Source organism: Oncorhynchus clarkii, chromosome 10, assembly GCF_045791955.1.
Source record: "Oncorhynchus clarkii lewisi isolate Uvic-CL-2024 chromosome 10, UVic_Ocla_1.0, whole genome shotgun sequence".
Classification (NCBI taxonomy): Eukaryota; Metazoa; Chordata; class Actinopteri; order Salmoniformes; family Salmonidae; genus Oncorhynchus; species Oncorhynchus clarkii.
Window position 1 is genome coordinate 2,879,585 of NC_092156.1, and position 12,348 is coordinate 2,891,932.

The following is a 12,348-nucleotide window of genomic DNA, read 5'->3' on the forward strand; positions in this document are numbered from 1 at the left end:
TCTTCTCCTTCTCCGGTGGGGTTTATCGACGGTTGGCATCCAAAATGACGATGCGTTACCGCCGACTACTGTACTGGAGTGTGGGCCGCAGGAGACAGAGAAACTAAACCCTACCTGTCAGACCCGTTTGCTCTTAAAAAAAGACAACAACATATTTGAGACGATATAAAAAGGCGTTCTACTCAATATAATCTTGAAACGAATTTCCTGTATTCCCTTTTCCATCATACTAGATCTCAACCTCTCTCTTTCCCTCTCATACTGCCCACACTGACACATGCTCCACGGTCTCTGTTTCCTGGCAATAATCACACTTTCCTGTTGGATGCTTTCCTATCACATTTAAGGTCTTATTCAACAGACTGTGTCCAACACTTAATCTTGTAAAAATAGCCTCGTCTCTTCTGTCCCGTCCTGCCGTCCTCCCCTCCCCGAATTTCCTTTGCCTGCCCTTAGTATCTCTATTCCACTGCTCCTGTCATCTCTACACCATCACTGTCTATATCAGGCTGTTAACCTGTCATCTCTACACCATCACTGTCTATATCAGGCTTTAACCTGTCATCTCTACACCATCACTGTCCATATCAGGCTGTTAACCTGTCATCTCTACACCATCACTGTCCATATCAGGCTGTTAACCTGTCATCTCTACACCATCACTGTCCATATCAGGCTGTTAACCTGTCATCTCTACACCATCACTGTCCATATCAGGCTTTAAACCTGCTCCTGTCATCTCTACACCATCACTGTCTATATCAGGCTTTAACCTGTCATCTCTACTCCATCACTGTCTATATCAGGCTTTAACCTGTCATCTCTACACCATCACTGTCTATATCAGGCTTTAACCTGCTCCTGTCATCTCTGCACCATCACTGTCTATATCAGGCTTTAACCTGTTATCTCTACACCATCACTGTCTATATCAGGCTTTAAACCTGTCATCTCTACACCATCACTGTCTATATCAGGCTTTTAACCTGTCATCTCTACACCATCACTGTCCATATCAGGCTTTAACCTGCCATCTCTACTCCATCACTGTCTATATCAGGCTTTAACCTGTTATCTCTACACCATCACTGTCTATATCAGGCTTTTAACCTGCTCCTGTCATCTCTGCACCATCACTGTCTATATCAGGCTTTTAACCTGTTATCTCTACACCATCACTGTCCATATCAGGCTTTAAACCTGCTCCTGTCATCTCTACACCATCACTGTCTATATCAGGCTTTAACCTGTTATCTCTACTCCATCACTGTCTATATCAGGCTTTAAACCTGTTATCTCTACACCATCACTGTCTATATCAGGCTTTAACCTGTCATCTCTACTCCATCACTGTCTATATCAGGCTTTAACCTGTCATCTCTACACCATCACTGTCTATATCAGGCTTTTAACCTGTCATCTCTACACCATAACTGTCCATATCAGGCTTTAAACCTGCTCCTGTCATCTCTACACCATCACTGTCTATATCAGGCTTTAACCTGTCATCTCTACTCCATCACTGTCTATATCAGGCTATTAACCTGCTCCTGTCATCTCTACACCATCACTGTCTACTAAGTGCTTGGTTAGCCAGTACATCAACATCTCCACTACTAAGTGCTTGGTTAGCCAGTACATCAACATCCCCACTACTTAGTGGTTGGTTAGCTAGTACATCAACATCCCACTACTTAGTGGTTGGTTAGCTAGTACATCAACTGCCTCATTCCCCTCCATCCCCACATGGGCTGGGACCCAAGGAACTCTTATCTGTAACCCATCTGTGTAATCATGCCATGGGTTTGTAGTACATCATAAAACAGCTCGATGGGCGATGGGCGACTCTGGCAGCGCCGGAGTGAAGGGCGACTCTGGCAGCTCCGGAGTGAAGGGCGACTCTGGCAGCTCCGGAGTGAAGGGCGACTCTGGCAGCTCCGGAGTGAAGGGCGACTCTGGCAGCTCCGGAGTGAAGGGCGACTCTGGCAGCTCCGGAGTGAAGGGCGACTCTGGCAGCTCCGGAGTGAAGGGCGACTCTGGCAGCTCCGGAGTGAAGGGCGACTCTGGCAGCTCCGGAGTGAAGGGCGACTCTGGCAGCTCCTGACAGGAGGGAGGCTCTGGAAGCGCTGGACAGGAGGGGACTCTGGAGGGAGGAGACGGAGAGAGACAGCCTGGTGCGTTTGGCTGCCACAGGAGGCCTGGTGCGTGGAGGAGGCACCGGATGGACCGGACCGTGGCGGCGCACTGGAGGTCTCGAGCACCGAGCCTGCACAACCTGTCCTGGCTGGATACCCCCTGTAGCCCGGCAAGTGCGGCGGGGTGGAACAGACCGCATTGGGCTGTGCTGGCGAACCGGGGACACCATGCGTACGGCTGGTGAACCGGGGACACCATGCGTAGGGCTGGCTGGTGCCATATAACCCGGGCCGAGGAGACCCACTGGAGACCAGTTGCACTGAGCCGGCTTCATTCCTCCTGGCTCGATGCCCACTCCTGCCCGGCCGATACGAGGAGCTGCGATGTAGCTCACCGGGCTATGCGTTCTCACTGGGGACACCGTGCGCCTCACGGCATAACACGGTGCCTGCCCGGTCAACCTCTCTCCGCGGTAAGCACGGGGAGTTGGCTCAGGTCTCCTACCTGACTTAGCCATACTCCCCGTGTGCCCCCCCTAAGAAATGTTTGGGTCTGCCTGTCGTCTCTGTTGCGCTGCCATGCTAACTCCTCATAACGCCGCCGCTCGGCTTTAGCTGCCTCCAGCTCTGTGCCCAGGGTCCCTTACCATCCAAAAATCGGACCAAGACGCAGCGTTGTCAGTGTTCGTCATATTTAAAATAGAGACATAAAAAAAGGAACTAAGGTCAGGACGTATAATTCTGATGACCTGGATGGAATTATGGCGTGGCAGGGTAGCCTAGTGGTTAGAGTGTTGGACTAGTAACTGAAAGGTTGCAAGATCAAATCCCTGAGCTGACAAGGTAAAACATCTGTCGTTCTGCCCCTGAACAAGGCAGTTAACCCACTGTTCCCCTGAACAAGGCAGTTAACCCACTGTTCCCCTGAACAAGGCAGTTAACCCACTGTTCCCCTGAACAAGGCAGTTAACCCACTGTTCCCCTGAACAAGGCAGTTAACTCACTGTTCCCCTGAACAAGGCAGTTAACCCACTGTTCCCCTGAACAAGGCAGTTTAACCCACTGTTCCCCTGAACAAGGCAGTTAACCCACTGTTCCCCTGGACAAGACAGTTAACCCACTGTTCCCCTGAACAAGACAGTTAACCCACTGTTCCTAGGCCATCATTGAACATTTTGTGGTTTCATTATAGCGCTTGATGGTTTTTGCGAATGCACTTGAAGAAACTTTCAAAGTTCTTGACATTTTCCGGATTGACTGACCTTCATGTCTTAAATTTAATGATGGACTGTCGTTTCTCTCTGCTTATTTGAGCTGTTCTTGCCATAATATTGACTTGGGTCTTTTACCAAATAGGGTTGTCTTCTGTATACCACCCCTACCATGTCACAACACAACTAATTGGCTCATGAAAATAAATTCCACAAATTAACTTTTAACAAGGCACACCTGTAAATTGAAATGCGTTCCAGGTGACTACATCATGAAGCTGGTTGAGAATCCGCCTCTTTTTCAGGATCGTCCAGGCCAGATAGTCGACCTTAGAACACTATGAGTGGATACTCTCTCCTGGGTTGGTTTAGCCCAGAATCACCCCTCATACGATTCCTACCAATGCACCTTTAGTTGGGTCTCAGGTTCCTTCATACCAGCAATTCAGGTTCCCGATAGACTATTTAACCAGATGCTACAAATCCTGAATTAATCCGGTCTGTTTCAGAAACCTGGAGTAAAACGACATGCGCTTGTATGACTCTTTGATGACACAGGGTTTCAGAACAATAAAGCAAGTTTATTCAAAATTACAGAAAAAAGGCATAAAAAACCCTCGATCAACCAATCACAAATCAATATCACCAATCGATGATAAGCAAAACATTTCCTTGGATTAAATTGAGCGCCCTTAACTAAACCCTTATTAGGGTCTACCAATATTATATATTTTTTTTCACAATTTAATGAGAAGCACTGTATTTAATAACAAGAAAAACATGTTCTTACCTTCTACAACTTATAAACAGATTTTTGTCTCCCCCCTCGGGATGCTCAGTCCCTCAGTTGGTGTCTAAAAAACTAACAGCTACTAGAACACTTCTACCAATGAGGTAACCTATAGGATTCCTCCTAGAATGTTCTAGAACACTTCTACCAATTAGGTAACCTAAAGGGTTCCTCCTAGAATGTACTAGAACACTTCTGTCAATGAGGTAACATTAAGGGTTCCTCCTAGAATGTACTAGAACACTTCTATCAATGAGGTAACATTAAGGGTTACACCTAGAGTGTACTAGAACACTTCTATCAATGAGGTAACATTAAGGGATTTCCAGATCAAGCTAGCACCTTTACTATACTTCATTAACATCAACTTCTTAAAACATAAATTTTTCAAACGACCTTTACTCAATTCTAATCTTACTACAACCTAATTTATTACTCCAGTTATATTTTAATACTTCAATATTTTAAACATTTCAACATTATAACATTTGACCATTATAACGTCTCGTTATCAACCTCCTAAGGCCTTGTCCTCTAAGCAGAATCAAACACAGTCTATATGATTCACAACTTAAAGAAAACTACATTATAACTCTCTTTACCTTTACCTGCATTATTTTAACACCTTTAATATCTCCCAATGTTTTCAACCTTTAACATTTAATATGTTTAACCTTTAATTAGGATTTCAATCAATTCCAGTCCCAATTAATTTCTTCTTCTCTTTCGTCAGTGTCAATTCATTTCTTCTTCTCTTTCGTCAGTCAGTTAATTTCTTCTCTTTCGTCAGTGTCAATTCAACCTCATTGTTCATTGTTCCATGTGTGAGTGAAAGTGAAACGTCTTCCTGAGTGTGTGTGGGTGTTTACAAGTGGGTCCTACCTACCGGTGTCCTCTGTCACTAAAATGTCACAGAAAACTGAGCCTCAACCAACTATTCTTGACACAGGAAAGAACCTCAGTCTACCTCTGTACATTACCAAACAGGAAAGAACCTCAGTCTACCTCTGTACGTTACCAAACAGGAAAGAACCCCAGTCTACCTCTGTACATTACCAAACAGGAAAGAACCCCAGTCTACCTCTGTACGTTACCAAACAGGAAAGGACCTCAGTCTACCGCTGTACGTTACCAAACAGGAAAGAACCCCAGTCTACCTCTGTACGTTACCAAATAGGAAAGAACCCCAGTCTACCTCTGTACATTACCAAACAGGAAAGAACCTCAGTCTACCTCTGTATGTTACCAAACAGGAAAGAACCTCAGTCTACCTCTGTACGTTACCAAACAGGAAATAACCTCAGTCTACCTCTGTACATCACCAAACAGGAAAGAACCCCAGTCTACCTCTGTACATTACCAAACAGGAAATAACCTCAGTCTACCTCTGTACATCACCAAACAGGAAAGAACCCCAGTCTACCTCTGTACATTACCAAACAGGAAAGAACCCCAGTCTACCTCTGTACATCACCAAACAGGAAAGAACCCCAGTCTACCTCTGTACATTACCAAACAGGAAAGAACCCCAGTCTACCTCTGTACATTACCAAACAGGAAAGAACCCCAGTCTACATCTGTACGTTACCAAACAGGAAAGAACCCCAGTCTACCTCTGTACGTTACCAAACAGGAATGAACCTCAGTCTACCTCTGTACATTGCCAAACAGGAAAGAACCCCAGTCTACCTCTGTACGTTACCAAACAGGAAAGAACCCCAGTCTACCTCTGTACATTACCAAACAGGAAAGAACCCCAGTCTACCTCTGTACGTTACCAAACAGGAAAGAACCCCAGTCTACCTCTGTACGTTACCAAACAGGAAAGAACCCCAGTCTACCTCTGTACGTTACCAAACAGGAAAGAACCCCAGTCTACCTCTGTACATTACCAAACAGGAAAGAACCCCAGTCTACCTCTGTACGTTACCAAACAGGAAATAACCCCAGTCTACCTCTGTACATTACCAAACAGGAAAGAACCCCAGTCTACCTCTGTACATTACCAAACAGGAAAGAACCCCAGTCTACCTCTGTACGTTACCAAACAGGAAATAACCCCAGTCTACCTCTGTACGTTACCAAACATATTAATGTTGTATTTCTTCTTCTGGACATAAAACATTTACATTTTAGTCATTTAACTAACATCCAGTCAGAAGTAGTCAGTCCATTCAACTAACATCCAGTCAGAAGTAGTCAGTCCATTCAACTAACATCCAGTCAGAAGTAGTCAGTCCATTCAACTAACATCCAGTCAGAAGTAGTCAGTCCATTTAACTAACATCCAGTCAGAAGTAGTCAGTCCATTCAACTAACATCCAGTCAGAAGTAGTCAGTCCATTCAACTAACATCCAGTCAGAAGTAGTCAGTCCATTCAACTAACATCCAGTCAGAAGTAGTCAGTCCATTCAACTAACATCCAGTCAGAAGTAGTCAGTCCATTCAACTAACATCCAGTCAGAAGTAGTCAGTCCATTCAACTAACATCCAGTCAGAAGTAGTCAGTCCATTCAACTAACATCCAGTCAGAAGTAGTCAGTCCATTCAACTAACATCCAGTCAGAAGTAGTCAGTCCATTCAACTAACATCCAGTCAGAAGTAGTCAGTCCATTCAACTAACATCCAGTCAGAAGTAGTCAGTCCATTCAACTAACATCCAGTCAGAAGTAGTCAGTCCATTCAACTAACATCCAGTCAGAAGTAGTCAGTCCATTCAACTAACATCCAGTCAGAAGTAGTCAGTCCATTCAACTAACATCCAGTCAGAAGTAGTCAGTCCATTCAACTAACATCCAGTCAGAAGTAGTCAGTCCATTCAACTAACATCCAGTCAGAAGTAGTCAGTCCATTCAACTAACATCCAGTCAGAAGTAGTCAGTCCATTCAACTAACATCCAGTAAGAAGTAGTCAGTCCATTCAACTAACATCCAGTCAGAAGTAGTCAGTCCATTCAACTAACATCCAGTCAGAAGTAGTCAGTCCATTCAACTAACATCCAGTCAGAAGTAGTCAGTCCATTCAACTAATCCTGGCAATCCAGAACAAATATCATCATTTATTTTACGTGCGTCTGTCCCAAGAGATTAGTACAAATCAACCATATTCTGTCATTATAAGGAACCACTTCTTCTTCAAAAGAACTTTCTGCAGAATCAGAACCAGGAAGAAAAGACAAGTAGGAGTGAAGAATGTTGATCTGAATTCCTGTTCCTCCCTCAGGAACTGATCCCATGAGTGGCTCTCAGGCGTAGCGCGAAGTCCCCTGGCAGCCCTTGTCTGATCAGTTCCTCACGGAGCTGGAAACACAACACACACAGTGATTATCAGGTAGAGCTGAGGAGAAACCTGTCTGATCTGACACTGACCTGCTGTAAAACCACGTTTCTGATGTAATCATCTGTCAGTGGGATCAGAGAGGACAGTTTTATCCTCAGTACAACAACGTATCCTGTGGAAACACAGTCAGTCCACATTATTACAACACACATACACAAATCATTTGTTAAAATTTGAACAAAAGTTAATTTTGTACTTACTAGGCACACTGCTCGTTGTTGTACCGTCCACAATATGGGTTGTGAGATCGGTGGTTGGGTTTGTACTTAAAGTTGTGGATGCTGTGGTAGTTGTGGTCACATTGGTAGTTGTGGGTGCGTACGTACTGACATTTGTGGGTGTGGTTGTGAGTTCAGTAGTTGTTTGGGTGGTATTTGGAAGTGCAGGTGAAATCTGTGTGGTCGTGAGGTTTGTTGTTAGAGGAGGGGAGGTTGTTGGTTCCTCTGTGGTTGTGAGGTTTATTGTCAGAGGAGGGGAGGGTGTTGGTTCCTCTGTGGTTGTGAGGTTTATTGTCAGAGGAGGGGAGGGTGTTGGTTCCTCTGTGGTTGTGAGGTTTATTGTCAGAGGAGGGGAGGGTGTTGGTTCCTCTGTGGTTGTGAGATTTATTGTCAGGGGAGGGGAGGGTGTTGGTTCCTCTGTGGTTCTGATGGCTGTAGCACAAAGACAGACAGACAGACAGAGATGTGTTGATTGGTTGATTGGTTGGTAATTGTCTCAAACATGCATTTCAACTAGCATCTGTAAATAACAGTGAGACTAGCAGAACACCAGAAAGGGGATCATTAACCTCATGCTGTAGTGAAACTGTACCCACCACTTGTGTTTCCAACCCTGACGATCAGACAGCGCAGCTCAGAGTGATACGTGAAACTGAGAAGATCAACAGAACAACTGTTAAACTGTTCAGATCTTTGTTAAACAGCATTTTATAAAACATTACAAAACCAAACAAACCACATTCCAATGGACTGGGGGGTAGTATTGAGTAGCTTGGATGAATAAGGTGCCTAGAGTAAACTGCCTTCCACTCAGGCCCAAAAGCTAGAATATGCATATAATTAGTGGACGTGGATAGCAAACACTCTGAAGTGTCTAAAACTGTTTGAATGTTGTCTGTGAGTATAACAGAACTCAAATGGCAGGCAGAAACCTGAGAAAAATCCAACCAGGAAGTGGGAAGTCTGAGGTTTGTAGTTTTTAGTTGCATGTTGTGCTTTTACCGTAACACTTTTTTGAAATCAGACACTGATTAACGAGAAGTTGATCTTTAAAATGGTGTATAATATTTGTATGTTTGTTTAATTTTGAGATTTATTTTGTTTTGAATTTGGCGAAGTAGGACGATGCCGTCCCAGAGAAGTAAATGAAACAGGTTAAAACCAAACAAACCACTTACCATTGAAGGGAAAGGCAGGTTAAAACCAAACAAACCACATACCATTGAAGGGAAAGGCAGGTTAAAACCTAGTCAGTTGCACAACTGAATGGATTCTACCAAAATGTGACTAAATGTATATTCAACTAATCGTCTTGATAGTAGCCTACAGAAATGATGGATTATGTCAGTTTATTTTGTGCCTTTATTTAATCAGGTAAGTCATTGGAATGTTGATGTGGCTGCAGACTGACTTGTCGTTCACTCCCTGAGCGATGAAGCACACAGGATAGTACCCTCCCTCCTCATCCTCAGTGGGCGTCCATCTTAGAAGGTACTCTCCTGGGACAGTGGTGTTCTCTGTGATACTGGAAGGTCCACTCACCAACAGCTCTGAAACCCTGAAACACACAGGGAGAAAAAAATACAATGTCATTATTATTATATATTTATTATATTATTATTATTATTGGCTTAAATAAAGCTGATTATCCCTCAGGAACCAGATCAGATTATGCATTGACTGTAGATGTCAGATCAGTTTATGTATTGACTGTAGATGTCAGATCAGTTTATGTATTGACTGTAGATGCCAGATCAGTTTATGTATTGACTGTAGATGCCAGATCAGGAACCAGATCAGATTATGCATTGACTGTAGATGTCAGATCAGTTTATGTATTGACTGTAGATGCCAGATCAGTTTATGTATTGACTGTAGATGTCAGATCAGTTTATGTATTGACTGTAGATGCCAGATCAGTTTATGTATTGACTGTAGATGCCAGATCAGTTTATGTATTGACTGTAGATGCCAGATCAGTTTATGTATTGACTGTAGATGCCAGATCAGTTTATGTATTGACTGTAGATGTCAGATCAGGAACCATATCAGTTTATGTATTGACTGTAGATGCCAGATCAGTTTATGTATTGACTGTAGATGCCAGATCAGTTTATGTATTGACTGTAGATGCCAGATCAGTTTATGTATTGACTGTAGATGTCAGATCAGTTTATGTATTGACTGTAGATGTCAGATCAGTTTATGTATTGACTGTAGATGCCAGATCAGTTTATGTATTGACTGTAGATGCCAGATCAGTTTATGTATTGACTGTAGATGTCAGATCAGGAACCATATCAGTTTATGTATTGACTGTAGATGCCAGATCAGTTTATGTATTGACTGTAGATGCCAGATCAGTTTATGTATTGACTGTAGATGTCAGATCAGGAACCATATCAGTTTATGTATCGACTGTAGATGCCAGATCAGTTTATGTATTGACTGTAGATGCCAGATCAGTTTATGTATTGACTGTAGATGCCAGATCAGTTTATGTATTGACTGTAGATGTCAGATCAGTTTATGTATTGACTGTAGATGCCAGATCAGTTTATGTATTGACTGTAGATGTCAGATCAGTTTATGTATTGACTGTAGATGCCAGATCAGTTTATGTATTGACTGTAGATGTCAGATCAGTTTATGTATTGACTGTAGATGTCAGATCAGTTTATGTATTGACTGTAGATGTCAGATCAGTTTATGTATTGACTGTAGATGCCAGATCAGTTTATGTATTGACTGTAGATGTCAGATCAGTTTATGTATTGACTGTAGATGTCAGATCAGTTTATGTATTGACTGTAGATGTCAGATCAGTTTATGTATTGACTGTAGATGTCAGATCAGGAACCATATCAGTTTATGTATTGACTGTAGATGCCAGATCAGTTTATGTAATGACTGTAGATGTCAGATCAGTTTATGTATTGACTGTAGATGTCAGATCAGTTTATGTATTGACTGTAGATGTCAGATCAGTTTATGTATTGACTGTAGATGTCAGATCAGTTTATGTAATGACTGTAGATGTCAGATCAGTTTATGTATTGACTGTAGATGTCAGATCAGTTTATGTATTGACTGTAGATGTCAGATCAGTTTATGTATTGACTGTAGATGCCAGATCAGTTTATGTGTTGACTGTAGATGTCAGATCAGTTTATGTATTGACTGTAGATGTCATATCAGTTTATGTATTGACTGTAGATGCCAGATCAGTTTATGTATTGACTGTAGATGTCAGATCAGTTTATGTATTGACTGTAGATGTCAGATCAGTTTATGTATTGACTGTAGATGTCAGATCAGTTTATGTATTGACTGTAGATGCCAGATCAGGAACCATATCAGTTTATGTATTGACTGTAGATGCCAGATCAGTTTATGTAATGACTGTAGATGTCAGATCAGTTTATGTATTGACTGTAGATGCCAGATCAGTTTATGTATTGACTGTAGATGCCAGATCAGTTTATGTATTGACTGTAGATGTCAGATCAGTTTATGTATTGACTGTAGATGCCAGATCAGTTTATGTATTGACTGTAGATGCCAGATCAGTTTATGTATTGACTGTAGATGTCAGATCAGGAACCATATCAGTTTATGTATTGACTGTAGATGCCAGATCAGTTTATGTATTGACTGTAGATGTCAGATCAGTTTATGTATTGACTGTAGATGCCAGATCAGTTTATGTATTGACTGTAGATGCCAGATCAGTTTATGTATTGACTGTAGATGCCAGATCAGTTAATGTATTGACTGTAGATGTCAGATCAGTTAATGTATTGACTGTAGATGTCAGATCAGGAACCATATCAGTTTATGTATTGACTGTAGATGCCAGATCAGTTTATGTATTGACTGTAGATGTCAGATCAGTTTATGTATTGACTGTAGATGCCAGATCAGGAACCAGATCAGTTTATGTATTGACTGTAGATGTCAGATCAGTTTATGTATTGACTGTAGATGTCAGATCAGTTTATGTATTGACTGTAGATGCCAGATCAGTTTATGTATTGACTGTAGATGCCAGATCAGTTAATGTATTGACTGTAGATGTCAGATCAGTTTATGTATTGACTGTAGATGCCAGATCAGGAACCATATGAGTTTATGTATTGACTGTAGATGCCAGATCAGGAATCATATCAGTTTATGTATTGACTGTAGATGTCAGATCAGTTTATGTATTGACTGTAGATGCCAGATCAGTTTATGTATTGACTGTAGATGTCAGATCAGTTTATGTATTGACTGTAGATGCCAGATCAGTTTATGTATTGACTGTAGATGCCAGATCAGTTAATGTATTGACTGTAGATGCCAGATCAGTTTATGTATTGACTGTAGATGCCAGATCAGTTTATGTATTGACTGTAGATGTCAGATCAGTTTATGTATTGACTGTAGATAACAGATCAGTTTATGTATTGACTGTAGATGTCAGATCAGTTTATGTATTGACTGTAGATGCCAGATCAGTTTATGTATTGACTGTAGATGCCAGATCAGTTTATGTATTGACTGTAGATGTCAGATCAGTTTATGTATTGACTGTAGATGCCAGATCAGGAACCATATCAGTTTATGTATTGACTGTAGATGTCAGATCAGTTTATGTATTGACTGTAGAT

The 12,348-nt window shown here is 42.0% G+C and overlaps 1 long non-coding RNA gene across 1 annotated transcript; it reads right to left on the reverse strand.

The window, feature by feature from the left end:
* Positions 1-7,160: 7,160 nt before the first annotated feature.
* On the reverse strand, positions 7,161-7,992 carry LOC139419381 (uncharacterized). Its single transcript, XR_011635400.1, has 3 exons — positions 7,679-7,992; positions 7,508-7,590; positions 7,161-7,438 (listed from the first exon to the last, which is right to left on the reverse strand). It is a non-coding gene; the product is annotated as an uncharacterized lncRNA (long non-coding RNA).
* Positions 7,993-12,348: the final 4,356 nt, after the last annotated feature.